The 15,513-nt window shown below is 45.3% G+C and overlaps 1 long non-coding RNA gene across 1 annotated transcript; it reads right to left on the bottom strand.

The window, feature by feature from the left end:
• Positions 1–980: 980 nt before the first annotated feature.
• On the bottom strand, positions 981–14,111 carry LOC133625611 (uncharacterized). Its single transcript, XR_009818885.1, has 4 exons — positions 13,935–14,111; positions 11,490–11,526; positions 10,568–10,829; positions 981–9,756 (listed from the first exon to the last, which is right to left on the bottom strand). It is a non-coding gene; the product is annotated as an uncharacterized LOC133625611 (long non-coding RNA).
• Between the last annotated feature and the right edge of the window lie 1,402 nt (positions 14,112–15,513).

The raw sequence follows: 15,513 nt of genomic DNA, 5'->3' as shown, positions 1-15,513 counted from the left end.
ACTGACTTGCTTGAGGTACCTGCTGCCACAGCAGTGTGGTGTTCTAAGTAAGTTCTGTTTTGAAGAAGTAAGCCACATAAAAGAAATGCATTAGCTTCAGTAATTTGAGCCAAACATTTACTGAGATACCCCCTTAAACCTGTGGAGGCATTTCAATCGAAGCGATGCTTATCAACTTTTACTCCTGAAAAATTCAGTGTTTGATCCCACAGCCTGTCCCAGATGGAAATTCCTTGTCACCCACACTCAACTAGTGAACATTTATTTTTTCTTACTCCCAGCCTGGCTTGGGAGGGACCAGTTCTCTCAATCAATACCAGCTCCTTAGAAAGCAAGTCTCAAAGTCAGGCCTTCTTACATTAGCAAATCAGCAGCTGTCTCCTCTGGCATCTTAAGACAAAAACAACTCAAAAATGAAAGAAATTAAGGTGTTTCAACAGGCTCCTGAAGTAACAATCACACTGTGAGTCTTTTATAAGCTAGCACAAGGGTTAGAGAACCCTAAGAGGTCGTGGAAAGTTTATAGCAGGGTTAGGACCTGTGGTTTCTTCACCACAGTCCTCATGAGCTGGTGTCCTGCTGCTGTGTTACTGAACTTCCTAAACATGCTTTCAGCAGCAGCTGCAAGGAAAGCTGTGCCTCCCTCCAGGCTGTGACAGGCCAAGCAGAGTCACTCAACAATAAGCCATCCACAGAAGCTTTCTGCTACCATCTAAAACAACCTTTGCAGCTTTTATCTGACAAGTTGGCCATAGCAGTATAAGTGGAGGAACAACTTCCCTTTAGTTGGCTTCCAAGGAGGCAGAAGGTCCTTGTGCATGAAGCCTGCTAGCACACCTGAACCCAAAGCAGATATCCAGCCTAGGTGAGTTCAGCTCAAACAGTTCAGTTTTGACAGAGGTACAGCAAGTATAAACCTCTCAGAAGTGGAGTGTACAGTAAGTTGGTTAGCTTGCCTTCTGAACAAATGACACAGCCAGTTTTAGTGCATTCTCAGCCTGTGCTGCTTTATTGCTAAAAAAATTGTATACAGGTGCAGAGTTTCCAAGTTCATTTTTAAACAGTTCCTCTTTACAGTGTCAAAAGAATAAAATCTTATCTTTAAATCCTCAAATATGCATAGATATAAAAGCAAGCTGCCTTTTGGAAAAACATCAGAATTTGCAGGGAGACATTCTTTCACTGTTACCATGTACAACGTGTGCAACTGGAGTACGTAGCTCTTGGTGACAGCCGTCATTTCCTCCACTAATCCACGCGAGCACGCCATCAGAAGTTCGGTGTAACACCTATTTTCTAGCCTTTCTGTTAAAGTACTAAGGTAATTTTTAAGAACCTGTAACTAATAGTTCTCCTTTAATGTTATGTCATACTCTTCAAAAGGAGGGTATCTTCTCTGACATCCTAAAAGCAGCTTATTCCCTAGGTTGGATGTTGAAGGAAATAAGCATTAAACAAAGGATACAACTGCTTGCTCATCACACGAAAGAAAACACATTCAACAGAGTTTAAAACCATGCAAAGCACTCCAAAGAACAGCCACTTAAGAATTAGGCGACCATGGCTCACTGCTGGGCTAAACCTGTTTCACAAACTCCCTTTTTGCTAGAAGAAAGAGACTCAAAGCGTTTAACAGTCTTAACTTCTGAGACCGTGAAGTAGTCACCTCCTCCTGTAAGATCTTCACTCGGCAGCTGTTGTGTATCTAGAAAGAGTGTTCGTGAGAAAAAGGCAACCCCCGTTCTAAACCCAAACCATGGTGCTTTAGGGATGGTTGGCTACAAAGCATGAACATTAACTTGACACACAATTTCTTCCTCACAAGACACCTCCTCTTTCTACTTCAGAAAGAGGACCCAGCCTCTGCACACAGAGAAGTGTCCTGCACAAGTTAAGCCCACCTACGAAATTAAGCTAAGCTTAGAAGGATGGAATGCTGCAGTAACAAGCTTCTGTTCTATGGGCCTGAATGCACATTTCAACTTGGAAAACTATTAGTGACGTAGGCTGTGCCACACAGTTCTGTGTTAGTCTCAAACTGCCAGCAGAAATTCACTGCATTATTCACTAGAAGACTTGGGAAATATTACAGAGAACACACCAAACATTACAGAAAGATGACACCCAAAGTCCCTTTAAGTGAAATAAAGAAAGAAAAGGCTATTGCAACCTGTGTTGCAGATGATAAAGACCTTCAGTGATCAAATCTCATTGTTCTGTTTCTAAAAATCTCTTTAAAGAACTTAAAAAATATACAAGATTACCTGTATTTTCAGGTTCATTCCTGCAGGTGCCATTATTGCTGGCTGGTACCAGTAAGCTTCAGTACAGCTGCCTATGTGGCTAGAGAGTTACCTGAAAATACTGTCTATTAAAAAGCTATTCAACACCTGAAATATATGTACTGTGCTTATTAATTTCAGTCTTCTCCAAAGAATTTCTCCACACCCAAGCTCATTACCTCCTGTCTGGCAAATACTCTGCTCGGTTTGAGTCTGTGGTTTCCGTTACTTGGGGTTTTTTTTGTGTTGGTTTGTGGGTTGTGTTTTTTTTCTCCACACTAGTTGCTCCCCCCCTGCACCTTGTAAGAAACTCTGCACCCTTTTCCTTGCTACAGCTGCAGCAGGTGAGAAACCTCCTCTCGCCCCTGAACACGCTTAGTTCGTGCCCCGCTTTGTACATGCTCAGGGCTCGAACACCAACCAGCTGAGGCTCTAAAGGCGAGTTCTGCTGATCTTGGGTCCTGATTTACAGTTTTGGTGCCATGCTTCTGTCCCTATCTATACATCCTGCCCCTTTCTCTACAGGGGCAGCACATTCTCTAAAAAGCCACAATTTCGAGAATCAAAGCAGGAAGTTCAAGCTATTGGTATATTAATTCCTATTGCTTCATTATGTATAAATGCATATCTCAATGTACTGGTAGTAACTACATTACACTAGACATTTTGACTCATGCATAATTAGAACACTAGCTCTACGATTTGGTTTGTGGGCCTGTGCTGCTCTCCTTCAGTCTCTCCGTGCCGTTCTTCAGGCCTGAGGCATTACCATCCGGCCACCTTTCACTTGACCTGCACACACCCCCATCTGGAGGGGAAGTGGAAAGCAGCAGGCAGGATTTACACAGGAGACACTCAACAGTGTGTTGTAACAGTAAGTAACCTTTGATCTTTGTCCTTAGGTAATCTGTCTATACTATATAGCCTGGTATGTAGGCTCAGAGACAGAAATACCCTCTGCTCACACCATCGACACCAACACAACCTCAGGAAAAAGTGCAGAGCAGACTGAAAGGAAACAGACATCAGAATCCATGCTTAGCCTTCTGCACTGTCAAACAAGAGATCCTGGTTAACTGTTGGCTTTTGTGCGCCAGTCAGAGCGCTACAGGGCAAAATGCTGGATCCCTCAGTAAAAGAAAGCCAGTGGAATCTAACTTGCACTGCCATTCAGCAGCTCTGTACCTGAACAGCAAGCAGGATGGTTAGTTTTGGAGGAAGACCAGACAGTTTCCTAGGGATGCAGGAAGCAGTTATTTCTAAGACTGGTTATCCATCAAAAGCTGTTCTGAGTATTCCTTTCTCTGTCCCAGACACACTGCCAGCTCTTGACAATGCAATCCTTGTGTAAAGTGTCAGTGTCCTGAAGCTCAGTAGAATTTCTTCTCCCTCACCATCAAGGAGGTTTTTTGCAATTGTCCTCAGTTGCAGAAGGTGCAATTCCTGAAACTAGAGTTTCCAACACAAGTACTGGCTGCACCTTCTGCAGCAGCACTACTGGGTATGGAAACAGAATGTACTTGTGTCATCTGGGTTTAGCACTGCTAAAGGAGGCACAACTGGTCACTACAACGTTGATATCCCATGCTGAAATACGGTAGCATCTCACACTTCCACTTTGTTTTAGAAGCAGGGAAATTAAGGGGCTTGGAGCCAAAGTCATATCATAGTACAAGAGCTGAGAGGCAAAGAGATTCCTTTTGTTGCTGTGGATAGTAATTTATCGTCCAGTAGCCCATGGAACACAAATCCTTATCAAAAGTCTGAACTGGGAAGGATATGCAGATAGTGACTTCCTCTCCTCCTTCTCTGAAGGAATAAACAGGATTCTGTTCAGCCACCAAGTTCCCACTTCTGAAGCATGAACATGGCTGTGTTTTCATTACTATGTCAATGTACTCGCTGGCCACAGAGCAGAACACATTTACAGCTTCTCTAATGTCATCAGATCACCATCACATTAAGGTCCCCTACGGCCAGCTTCCAGCTTTCTCAATAATTCAGTAGGTGGAATTTAAGCTGATTACAACCTTTCAGATCAATTAGCTTTTCACACACATACTATGTTTTAGCCAGCACTTAATTTAGACATTCTGATGCTTGTCTTGGCTACTTTATACTGCAAAAATCCTCCCAGCTCCATTATCAACTTACAAAGAGCTTCACCTTCATCATTTTGGAAAATTAGAAGTCTCTAGCTGTAAGTTCCAGTCCAAATTACTCCAGCTTCTAGAAGAAATCCAGACAGATGGATCTAAACCTCTGAGTTAATAATTCTCTTCAGAATGTATTATTGTCTGTTGGGCCATATTGTCTCTATGGACTCCGTATCTGCACTGAAAACAGCATCAACTATGGACATACCACAGCTCCAGTGACTCTCTTATGTAACCCTCTGACAGCAAATACTTTGCTGGATGCAGAGGCTGCTGCTGTAGATCAATAACCCTTTGTGTTACCAGAGGCTCACAGTACTTTGCCCTGTGAAACTTCAGGCAGCAACAGAAACCAATTATGGTGTGAAACAGAGTGTTTGACAAGGCAAACATTGGTTTCTTGCTGTTAACAAGTACGTCCCACTCTAAGAGCTTCAGAATCAGGTTCTCGTCACAGACCAGTATTTGGAAGGGTTCAGTTTGTTCTCCAAGAAAGAGAAGAAGTGCTACACTACAAAAAAGAAAAACCAAAAACCAGAGGAAAGCTTCAGCTATCCTTTCAGAAGGAACTGCCTGCCCTTCCCCCAGCATGCGCTGACGGTGCTTCAGACACGTCACAAAGCTAACATTGGGCTCCTTCTTTAACATCAAGTTTACTCACTAAGTATTCAAGTGCCAAACTCCCTCCAATGAGAGGAACATAAGAGGGATTCACCCATCTTCTCAGGAAGAGACTCGTCACGCAACTCCCTGCAGCACAGAGCGCCACAAACTTATTTGGTTATTACCCACTTACTCTACTGTACAGCCTTGCTAATGCAAGTTATTTACTATCACATGCAAAACAGTTATTGCTACTAAAGTTCTATTTTCTTATTAAATCATCTTATGGCTTTGTTTGCATCAGGGATACTTCCCCCTACATACTGTGCTATTTTGCATTCCAGTTTCAGAGGTATTTTGCAATTGATTCTCCCAAGCACTAAACTACTTCATTAAATGATACAGCTACTTCAATTTAGAATTGAACCTAACTCTCAGCACAGGTCCCCCAGAGCTCTGCTGTAAATGGCCCACCCGCCCAATCTTCCTGGAAATGCATTAGATGCAGAGGGTTGCTTGTTTAGGTTTGGGGTTGTTTTTCCCCCGTTAGGTACATGACCTCTGCATGGATCACTGGTTTTGCACCAAGGAACCTGCTGCTTGATTCATTACTTCAGAGAGATATCGTATCTAAATGAGAAAACCAAGCTACCCACTCCCTCCCTCCCTCCCTCCCCCTCATGGCCATTTACAGGCAGGTCTCAAGAAAAAAAAAAAAGATGCAGTATCCTCTCTAAGTTGAAAGAGAGCTTTGTTCTTGTAAAAGAGAGAAATGGGCGAAGAGCAACACTGGCACCAAAGAAAAGGCTTTTTCCTAGGAAACAGAGGATGCCATCCACAGAGCATTGCACATCTCGGGAATCACACCAGTCCCTTATTTGACCAGTCCAAGCTGCCCACTGAGTGACAAATCATTTGGACTTCCCCTGGTCTAAACCTTCCTTCTGAGAAAAGCAGAGGGAGAGGCAGAGATTATGAAAATTGAGCTTAGAGCTGGAAAGCAATACTGGAAGTATTGAATTCTCAGTAACACAGGGGTGGGGAATCTCTGAGACAGCCTGCTGCACAGATACAGTTTGCAATGTTGTTTTTCAACAGCCCTTGACCTTAATATTTTCTCTCATTATTAAGATGAAGATGTATGTAAATGCAGGATCCACTACAGGTGTTAAAAGATTCACTAGGATGTCAGCCAAAAAGGGCTCTCTGTTCCTGCAATAATGGATAAAAGCGTTCTACGCGTAATTGGCAGAGAGCATTTTGAAACCATTACCTTGTTTAACTAGTCACAACAATTATATAGTCAGATCTGAAAAGAAAGAGTAATTAACAGCTTTTGTAAAGGATCTGAGGGTAGACGTGTAGGGGATGCACACAAACTCATAGCTTTCTGAGTCTATCGCAGGATGAGTAATAAAAACAACAGAAGAAAACACCTTCAACAAAGACTCAAAAGAACCCCACTGACAGAGATGAGAGTTCTGGACACTTACATACACTAGCTTACTATTGCAGTTGGACAGAGAGACTAAAAACAAAAAGTCAGCTGTGGCTCTACGAAGCCCCTGAAGTGAATGCATTCCGTTTCTAAAGAGCGTTGCCATTGTCAAAGGGAGGATACTGCATGTTTAGAGCACGTTTGTAAGATTCCTATGGTATCCTTTCTACTGTTAATTACATTACCATCACTGTTTATTAATAAATTTGTCACTCTGAAATTGTAAAAATACTACTAGGCTCATGCACTGATCCTAACATGGCACTACAGATTGCTACAAAGCACTAATGCTTATGGAACTATACACATCTCAAAATGGAAGACATTGGTGATTTTGTTGTTTCCAAACAACTTGTAACATCGTTTTGTCCACAAGTATTAAAATATATATATGTATATATATATATATGATCTATTGCACACGCCCCTTGTTTTTGTCATCTTTCACATGGGAAGGTTTCCAACCAACATAGAGGAAAAGTGGAGCAAGGAGAAGTTAAGTAGGCTGAGGCAGCGTTTCCTAACACAGCGCTTTTCTACAGGTGCTGGTCAGTAAGTTATGCCAAATGGGGGTCTTCTGGGCATGCACTATTGGAGTATTTCTCCAGTGAAAGCCACGGATCCTTGAGCCCTGCTAAAGAACATTATGTTCCAAAATTAAACTAGAAAGCCAACATTGTTTCATTGTCATGGACAGGAGTCAGGAAAAAGCAACAACTCTAATTGTTACAACGCAGGGTTCCAGGTTCTTGGGGGTCATTCCTATGCAAAACGAAATCAAAGAGATTGAAGTGTCTCCTCTCCAGTCAGACACATTCTTAGGTTTTGTACATGTCCACAGAAAACAGAAACACCTTCCTGACTCCCAAGTATTTTGTCATCAAGCTAAGCAAGAAGCAACTGCTAGCTCTAACATGGTAAGCACGGGCAGACAGAACAAAAGGACATTCCCAGATCGAAAACCCAACGTCTCACAGCAGAGAGCTCCCAATCGCTCATGATCCTACGATACTGACAGTATTTTCCATCACTTAGAGATGGATCCTGCTTCTACAGACATCTACACTAAATCCCATTGGTTTCAACGTAAGGAGGCCCTAAAGGACGTGTGCTTTGCTAGTTGCCTCCCACACCAGAAAACTCAAATCCTGTCCAGCAAAGAAACACCATGCTCTTAAAAGTCAGGCCAAGCCGGTGGTTGCCTCATCAAGATCAGTGTAATTCTTACCACAATGTCACACACATGTTCAGTGCCCCTCTCTGCTCACTGCACTTGGCATTACCTTCATAGGCAGTGTCTTGCCCATGACTCTTTCGCTTACGTGTCTGATCTTCATGGAAACAAAAAACGGGTCAAGTCGTCATTAAATCTTATTGTTACGACGCAAGCCTAAGCACGGATGTAACTCAACTCCACTCTGAAGATTGGGATCAACATCAGCACTTGTCCTTGCTCTGCTGTGGAACTTGGTCTCACAAAGTGTCAGCACATGTTACATTTCAGGACGCTGCCCTTGCAACCTAGCGCTAAGGTTTACAGAGGATTTCAACTGTTGGCTTTCTCAGACAGTCTCAGGCTGCCTGTCTCTCTCTAGTACTTTCCTAAAAGGAAAACCAGAACAAACCAAGAAATCTAGAACACCCTCCCCCCCAACCAAGTTATCTCCCCAGATCTATTAACAGAACCTATATACCTTTATTTGATCCAAATTGGAAAACACTATTTTAAGCTAGTAAGTCACATTTTCTAAATCACAAGCTTGGAATAAGGTGCACTAAGAAGAGCTCCAGATTTGAAGTGGAATATACCTCCCAGTTCTGTTAGGTTGGGGTGGTTTTTTTTGCCAGGAAAACTTACTTGCCACATACAATCTCACAGAAGGGAGCATGTAAACAGTACAGGCTCCCACCTCAGAAGGACAGAAAACAACCTCCATAATCACAACTGATGGAAACACAGAATCTTGTGTAAACATAAAAGCAACAGATTGCGCCGTGGTTTGGGAAGGAGTAAGAGGAACCAGAGAAAGGCCCACCCTAAGTATTTCTGCTCTCTCTCAACTCACTTGGCTAAGCCCCTTCTCTTGGGCCTATTTCTATGTAGACGATGGAAACACACAGGTCATCTCAGTTCTCAGTCACAGAAGAATCAAAAGGCCGATTCCATCAGTGGTATGAAAAGCTGAAACTGTGCCAAGGAAGTTGAGTGGATAAACTGCAACTTCACACCTCTGGTCTCCTCCATCCCACCAGAAGTTAATTCCACCAATAAAGAACGAAGTTCTGCCCCACCTCTCCTAGTGTAGAATGGTTTTGTTCCTTTTGCTGCTAAGGATTCACAAAAAGCCAGAGGGAAGGAACGATTTAGCGTAAACCCAATCATCCTCCTGTTACCCCAGAGGCCTTTAAAGCTTCATTTTTCTTTGCTAAAAATGAAATGACGCAGAGTTAACTTCTCCTCCTGGCGAAAGCTCTTCGTATCCAGCACTTACATAGGTTTACACATGCAAATATACATTTTGATCACAGACTGGGATGATGCATTTGCACACTACAGACAAGGTGGTTCTGCGTTTGTTCCTGTGCATTAGCTGCTTCGTGTGAGTTGACAACAAGACTTCTATCTACAAAGTCAAGCCTAGGTCCTGGACTAGAAAATACCTGTATGGGATGTCCCCGGTTGTTTGCTAAGTTTCTTCCTTATGTCAGAGCAGAAAACAGGTTCAGTTTTTCCTGCTGCAACTTTTAATACACGTCAAGACAGTGTGACATAGCAATGCATGCAGACCCTTTATCTGCTAACAACTCCGATATGACACAGTGCAGTGCTTAACCTTCCTAAAATGAAGAAGGAGATTTCGGTGACCAACACCAGCTTCTGCTGCCATCTGATTGCTAGGTATTTCTCATTTTAAAATCAGAATGCAGAGAGCTGGATGAAGAGCTGGCACAGAAGATGTTTCTTCAGGGAAACAAGTGCTGATTTCTGTCACTCTGCTTTGAGTTTTGATAAAACAATGGGGTACTTGGGTGGAAGAAGTGATCTGGTGAATCAAAGGTTGGCTGAGATGGCTGCAACAGGAAGTGGAGAGATCTTTGTTCACTCATCTCCATGGAAGTGAAGGACAGGTTTTTGCTTGCTAGAAGAGAAACATCCACATCTCCCACCAGCCTATGAGCAAGCACAGGACCACCTTCTTGAATGTCAGGAGAGAATCTAGAATCCCAAAATAAAACATAATTTAAAAAGGAGAGGTAGTTTGGAAGTCACAGTAAAATCCATTCAACACTGAAATGCCCACTGGCTCATTACTGTCTTCACAAACTGCAGTAGTCCCTTGCTCTGTAGGATTTTATACCTAACTGTAGATGTCCATAAGCTGGCTAAGGAACAACCACAGAAATGCTGAACCATGTGCTTACTCAGAAGTGATGCATCCAAAAACTATTCTTAGCTGTGGCTCCAACAGATGGCACGACAATGCTGAGGTAGCACCAGAACACACACTGCACACAGAGTATGTTTTGCAATAGCAGGTTACAATCCAAAGAGACGCCGTAAACTGATGGCAAGTTACAACTGAAAGAGAGATCATAAACTACCAACCTCATTAACTATGAAACTGTCAGTGCTGTAGCAGGAAAGATCACTTATGGCAGTTGTGAGATCACATAGTTTAAGTACATACTTTTATTCATTTCTCCTCACCTACCCACGGTGTAAACACACGTCAATAGTTTATCTTGTCACTGATCTCCTGGCCTTTCATCAGTGACACTCACTTGGTATCACCTAGTCATAAGACATGATTTTTTGCTGTAGGTTTGGTTGGATTAAGGTTTACTGGAAAGCAAGGTGCTGCCCTCCTGCGTGGCTCTCACCAAAACCGTTTCTCATGTACTATAGGGACAGATGTGAAATAATTTTTCTTTTCCCTTTAGTTTCTCTTTCTCATACAGAAGAATATGAGGATACAGTGTATTCTCTAACCCTTATTCTCTTGTATATCTCATCTTATTCTAATTACCTTAGCTGTTTAGTTGAGTGAGCTCAGACATAATCTTCCAGCAACGATCTTCAACTCGTGTGGTAGAAGCAGCGAGTAGCTCATGAAACTGGAAATACAGCGCATGCCACCGTCACTTTCTCTCTGAGGCACTCAAATATTTCAGCTGATCATGGGCTTGACCATCCACATTGTCACCATCAGGAAAGTCTTTATTTTTGTTATGAAGATGGGGGAAAAACAGACCTGGAGACCTGCAACACGCCCAAGGTTTGTGGCAGAGCTGAGAAGAGAAAACAGCACTGTGTTACACACCTTAACTCCCAGAGAATATTTCCTTCACTGGAGAAAAAACCAAACAAAAATCAGAAGTTTATTGTCATCCTTAAGGAAAAAAAGCACATGCAAAATGTCTGTGTATCTGATACCTTCTTGGAGGGCTTCAAGACCCACCTGGACATGTTCCTATGCGACCTGATCTAGGTGACCCTGCTTCTGCAGGGGGGTTGGACTGGATGATCTCTAAAGGTCTCTTCCAGCCATACCACTCTATGATTCTATGGTTTGGTTATGTTCTCTTTCTTCCAGCCCTACTGGTTAACATATACACATTTTAAGGTAACTGCTCCAAGTTAATACAATGACACAATCAGTGGCTCTTAGCAGAGCAAAGTTATAATATGGGACAGGAACTTCACAGCTTTAAAAGCATTTATTCTTGTTAGAATATATGGTTAAATCAATGTTTCTTCCAAGCAAAGCCCAAGCTGAAGGCTGACACTGTGGCAACGCTCCAGTTCTCTGAAAGTATCCCATGAAAAACTAAAATCTCAGTTACTGATTTCTTCAGGTGGGAAAAGAAACCCAAACTTAATCAACCAACAAACCTGACAAGGTTAGTACACGACATTTAGTACCTAAACAGCCTTACTGCTTTACTCACCATTATTTCTGATCAATCCACATTTTCTTCAGTGAGCCTAGGGAGAAAGAGATGAACAAGTGAAATCAGGTTTGTGTCTAGGAAGCCATCCACACATCATTATCTGCACAAGATGCAAAAGATGAGCTGTACCTTCCAGGAACTAGTCAACATTTTTAGACAGTCTACATTAAACATGCTAATGCCACTCTTCAAACAATCAGTCATCCCCTTCTTTCAGTTGAAGGGAAAGGGTGGTCAAGTGAATTGGGCAAAGATCCAAGACAAGCAAACATTAATTAACAACAGGCTAGCGAGGAGAAGCATATATATACCCCAAACATGCCTGAAAGGCTTTTGTTCAGAAACCATTCTGCTTTCTGGAGTAAAATCACGTGTCATTCATTACACAGTACTGAATTCCCCTTCTCCCTGGAATTTGTTGGTTTCTGTTTAGAACAGCCTCCAGCCCATGCTCAACCAGCCACACCTGGAGCATTAAGTACACACCTCTAAGGACATTGTGCACATTTCGAAGACAAGTGACCTTGTTCTGAGTAGCTATCAGCAACAGACACACATTTCAGTTTCACAGGAGCTAATGTCAGTCTCCAGTAATGCAAAAAACTCTTTCATGTTAACAACAAACGACTGTAGCAAGAAAGCATATTGACTGCTCTCAAGGATGCTGAGCTGACAATTTAACTGGAGGAATAATGGACTGCTATAAGCAGAACTCTGTCATCACACAGAACTTACATTATTAAAACCTCCCAGTACCCTCACCAATCTATTACCAGCTTCTGCCCAACACAGCATTTCTGCAAGCACCGGGGACCTGCACCTTCAGAAAACCCAGTCAGCAGACAATCCCTAGTCCTGTATTTCAGAGGAGTTATTCCATCCTCATATTGTCAATTCTGACCCTTCCTACTCAAGTCCTCTCTCAAGAACCTCCCAAGCACGATGTGACCTTGAGAGACGGAGGAACCAACAGCAAAGGATTCACAAAGCACAGTTATGAGGAACTCTCCCAAACTTATCATAATGGCAACAATTTCCAGTGCCCACCTTTGAAAAGCTGGAGTTTCTTTCACTTATTCTAAAGCTACAAATCAACTAAGGCCCTATTATAAAAAATCAGCACATGACACTCAAAGCAACTCACACAAAAGACTGGCTTCTCCACTAATGAAATTCAGCTGGCTTTAACCATTATTTTTTTTTACATTATTATCATTTTAACAAGATGCTGGACTTTGGATGCCTGAGTTTTTAACCACTCTGTTTCATATACTTTCTATCTGGCTTTTGGAGGTCACATGTGACACTGTAAAGACTCAGATCAATGTCACCTCCTAATGGGTACACAAAGGCACGTCTGAAACCTAGAATGGCTGCCAACCCAGGAAGAGGCCAGGAGACATCAGCACCTGCCAGCTGATATTCCTCATCCTCTACAGGAGGTCCTGGACTTAGCATCTTGACACGAAACACTGTGCCAGACTGCTCCAGTGCTTGGCTGCTGGACAGACGTGTGGGGCACTGCACACGTTCTGCCACTTAGATCACAAGCTGCAGTGGTTTGTTTCGCTTCTTATTTTAAATAAAACCACCTTCCTCTCCTACGAGGTTTACAATGTATTGCTGGCATAATGCTACGAGCAGCACAGAAAATAAGGAAGACTGTTTAACAGCTGAGCTCTCTACTCCATGGTTTATTTCACACTGTAGATTACTCGTATGTTCTGGGCTTGTCAAGCGACTGGAAGTCATCCTCTTTGTGCATTCCCGTGTCAAGATGTCCAAACGACACCAGAAAGGGATAGAACTGTTCAGATCAGCAAAACCCACCCAGCACACAGATGCCACGAATAACGACGGTAACACAGGAGTAACCACAGCCAGAGCTATGCTTGTGGCCGGAGATAAAAAGGCTCATTTCGGGGGATACATTTCGGTTTCTCTTCTCCACGTTACGCCGTCGGCTGCAACTGTTCACCGCCGAAAACCTGTTCCCGGCTGTTCCCGCCTCGGCTGCCGGGGCCGGGCGAGCAGGGGCCGGGCTCTCGCCGTGCCCAGGCAGCGCTGCCCGCCCGCTCCCGCCGCCACACGCCCTCACCTCCAGCTCCGAAGTTACTCGGACTTCGCAGGGCGGAAGGCGGGTGGAAGCGGCCCGGTTCCCCGCGCCGCGTCCCCGGCGGGCAGCGGCCGCTCCCCGCACGGCTGCGCCGCGTCGCTCGGGGCCGCCCCAGCGCGGAGGCCGCGCGGCCGGCTGAGGGCCGCGGCCCGAGCGCGCCTCAGGAAGCGGCGGGCGCCAACGTGCCCGGGCCCAGCCCAATCGCGGAGCGGGACGGGGAGGCGGGTGCGCGGGCGCCCGGGCCCAACCCCACCAGGGAGAGAGGCGGCGGGCACCGGGCGCGGTGCGGTCCCGCGCCAGAGGCCGCGCTTCCCCGCCGGACTCACCTGAGCGCGGCCGAAGCCGCGGGGCCGCGGCCGGCCCCGGCCTCTCTGCCTCTTCCTCTCACTCCGCCATCTTCCCCTCCTCAGCTCGGCCAGCCGGCGGGGGGCCAGCCGGGCGGCGCCGGGCCCGCCCACTCGCTCGCCAGCCTATCGGGCGCCGCTCCTAGGCATCAACCGTCCGGTCTTGGCGGTGATTGGTCAGCGGCGCTGTCCATCACGGATCCCGGCCTCCCGCCCCCGAGGCTCTCCTTTCCGATTGGCCGCGGCGAGGGCAGAGGCCCGCGCCAGGATTGGCTGGAGCCGCGCGAGCCGGAACGGCGCGGGCCGCATCCTCCGCTGACCGCCGCGGCGATTTAAAGGGGCCGCCGGAGGGCTGGGCGCGGGCGGCCGCGGGGCCGCGCACGGCGGCTCCGGCCCTCCCGGGAGCAGGGCCTCCCGAGAGCCGCCGGCCGTGCCTGCTGCTGAGCGCTCTCTGCTACGTCCGTTCACGTTCGTTGTGTCGCGGCTGGCGTCGGCGCCAACAGTTAGCACGATTCTTCTCCTTCTTAGCGGCGGTGCTTTCCCCCTCCAGGCTGCCGCGGGAACGCACGAACGGTGTGAAGAGGAGGACTTTCCCATTCAGGAGACGCGAGAAACGCCCCCATGGCACCGTGATTCATCACCGACAGCTACTACGAGCCCTTTCACTCCGCGTCTGAATGCATTTAACGCACGCTCTCCTGCTACGCGCTGTCTGAAAGCTGACTGTCAGCTGAAACCAAGCCCTTCTGCCAACCGAACCAGTACAGGCACGCTGTTTGAAACCCAAGCTGTGGCTCCAAAGAACCAAAAGCACAACTTTAAAGTAATTTCCCGATGAGAAGTTACAGAAGCCAACACTACTTATACTCCAGCTCTTCACAAACCAAAGAACTGGGTTCTTTCGCCTCACCCAGCCTTGTTGCCAGACTAAAGGGCCTACAGCTCTTTCAACCAACCCACGTGCCACCTTTCAGCATTGAGCAGCTATCAAACCTCTTCTGTAGTGTCCACAAATACACTTAATGACAACTAACTGTAACCACGGGTTTTGGCAGCCACTGTTACCAACGCTCAATCTGCAGCTGGGGAAACAGACTTTACTTCCCCTGCCAATTGATTGGAAAAGTCTGTACTTGAAAGACCTATCCCTCCCGTTTGTTTTTCAAAAGACAAAGCAGCTCTGCCTTGGAGATTATAATCCCACCTCTCTGCCATACTTCAACCCTCACTGATGACCTCTGTTCTCCAGAAGTTTTGATAATTTCCAGAAGCAATCACATGCTGAAAATACAACTGGAAGGGAAACCTGCTTCTATCTGTACTTAGATTTGAACAAATTTCACACCTGTTTAAGATCTCTGCTTTGTAAAACTCCTTCTCTGTCACCTTCTGGAGTCACATGTCAAACACTTCATTTCAGACCAATGAGTGAGATACTCAGTGGCTTCTGTGTGATAGATTCAGCTAAGAGTTAGATTCTGAGAGCTGGTTTGGGTGGGTGTTTATTGCACGGCAGTTAGTCCTCTTCTGGAGCTCATGTTTTGCACCAGTTTCCCAGCAG

This window comes from Colius striatus, chromosome 6 (assembly GCF_028858725.1).
Source record: "Colius striatus isolate bColStr4 chromosome 6, bColStr4.1.hap1, whole genome shotgun sequence".
NCBI classification, from domain to species: Eukaryota; Metazoa; Chordata; class Aves; order Coliiformes; family Coliidae; genus Colius; species Colius striatus.
The sequence above is the reverse complement of the archived record's forward strand: the minus strand, read 5'-3'. Positions and strand labels throughout refer to the sequence as shown.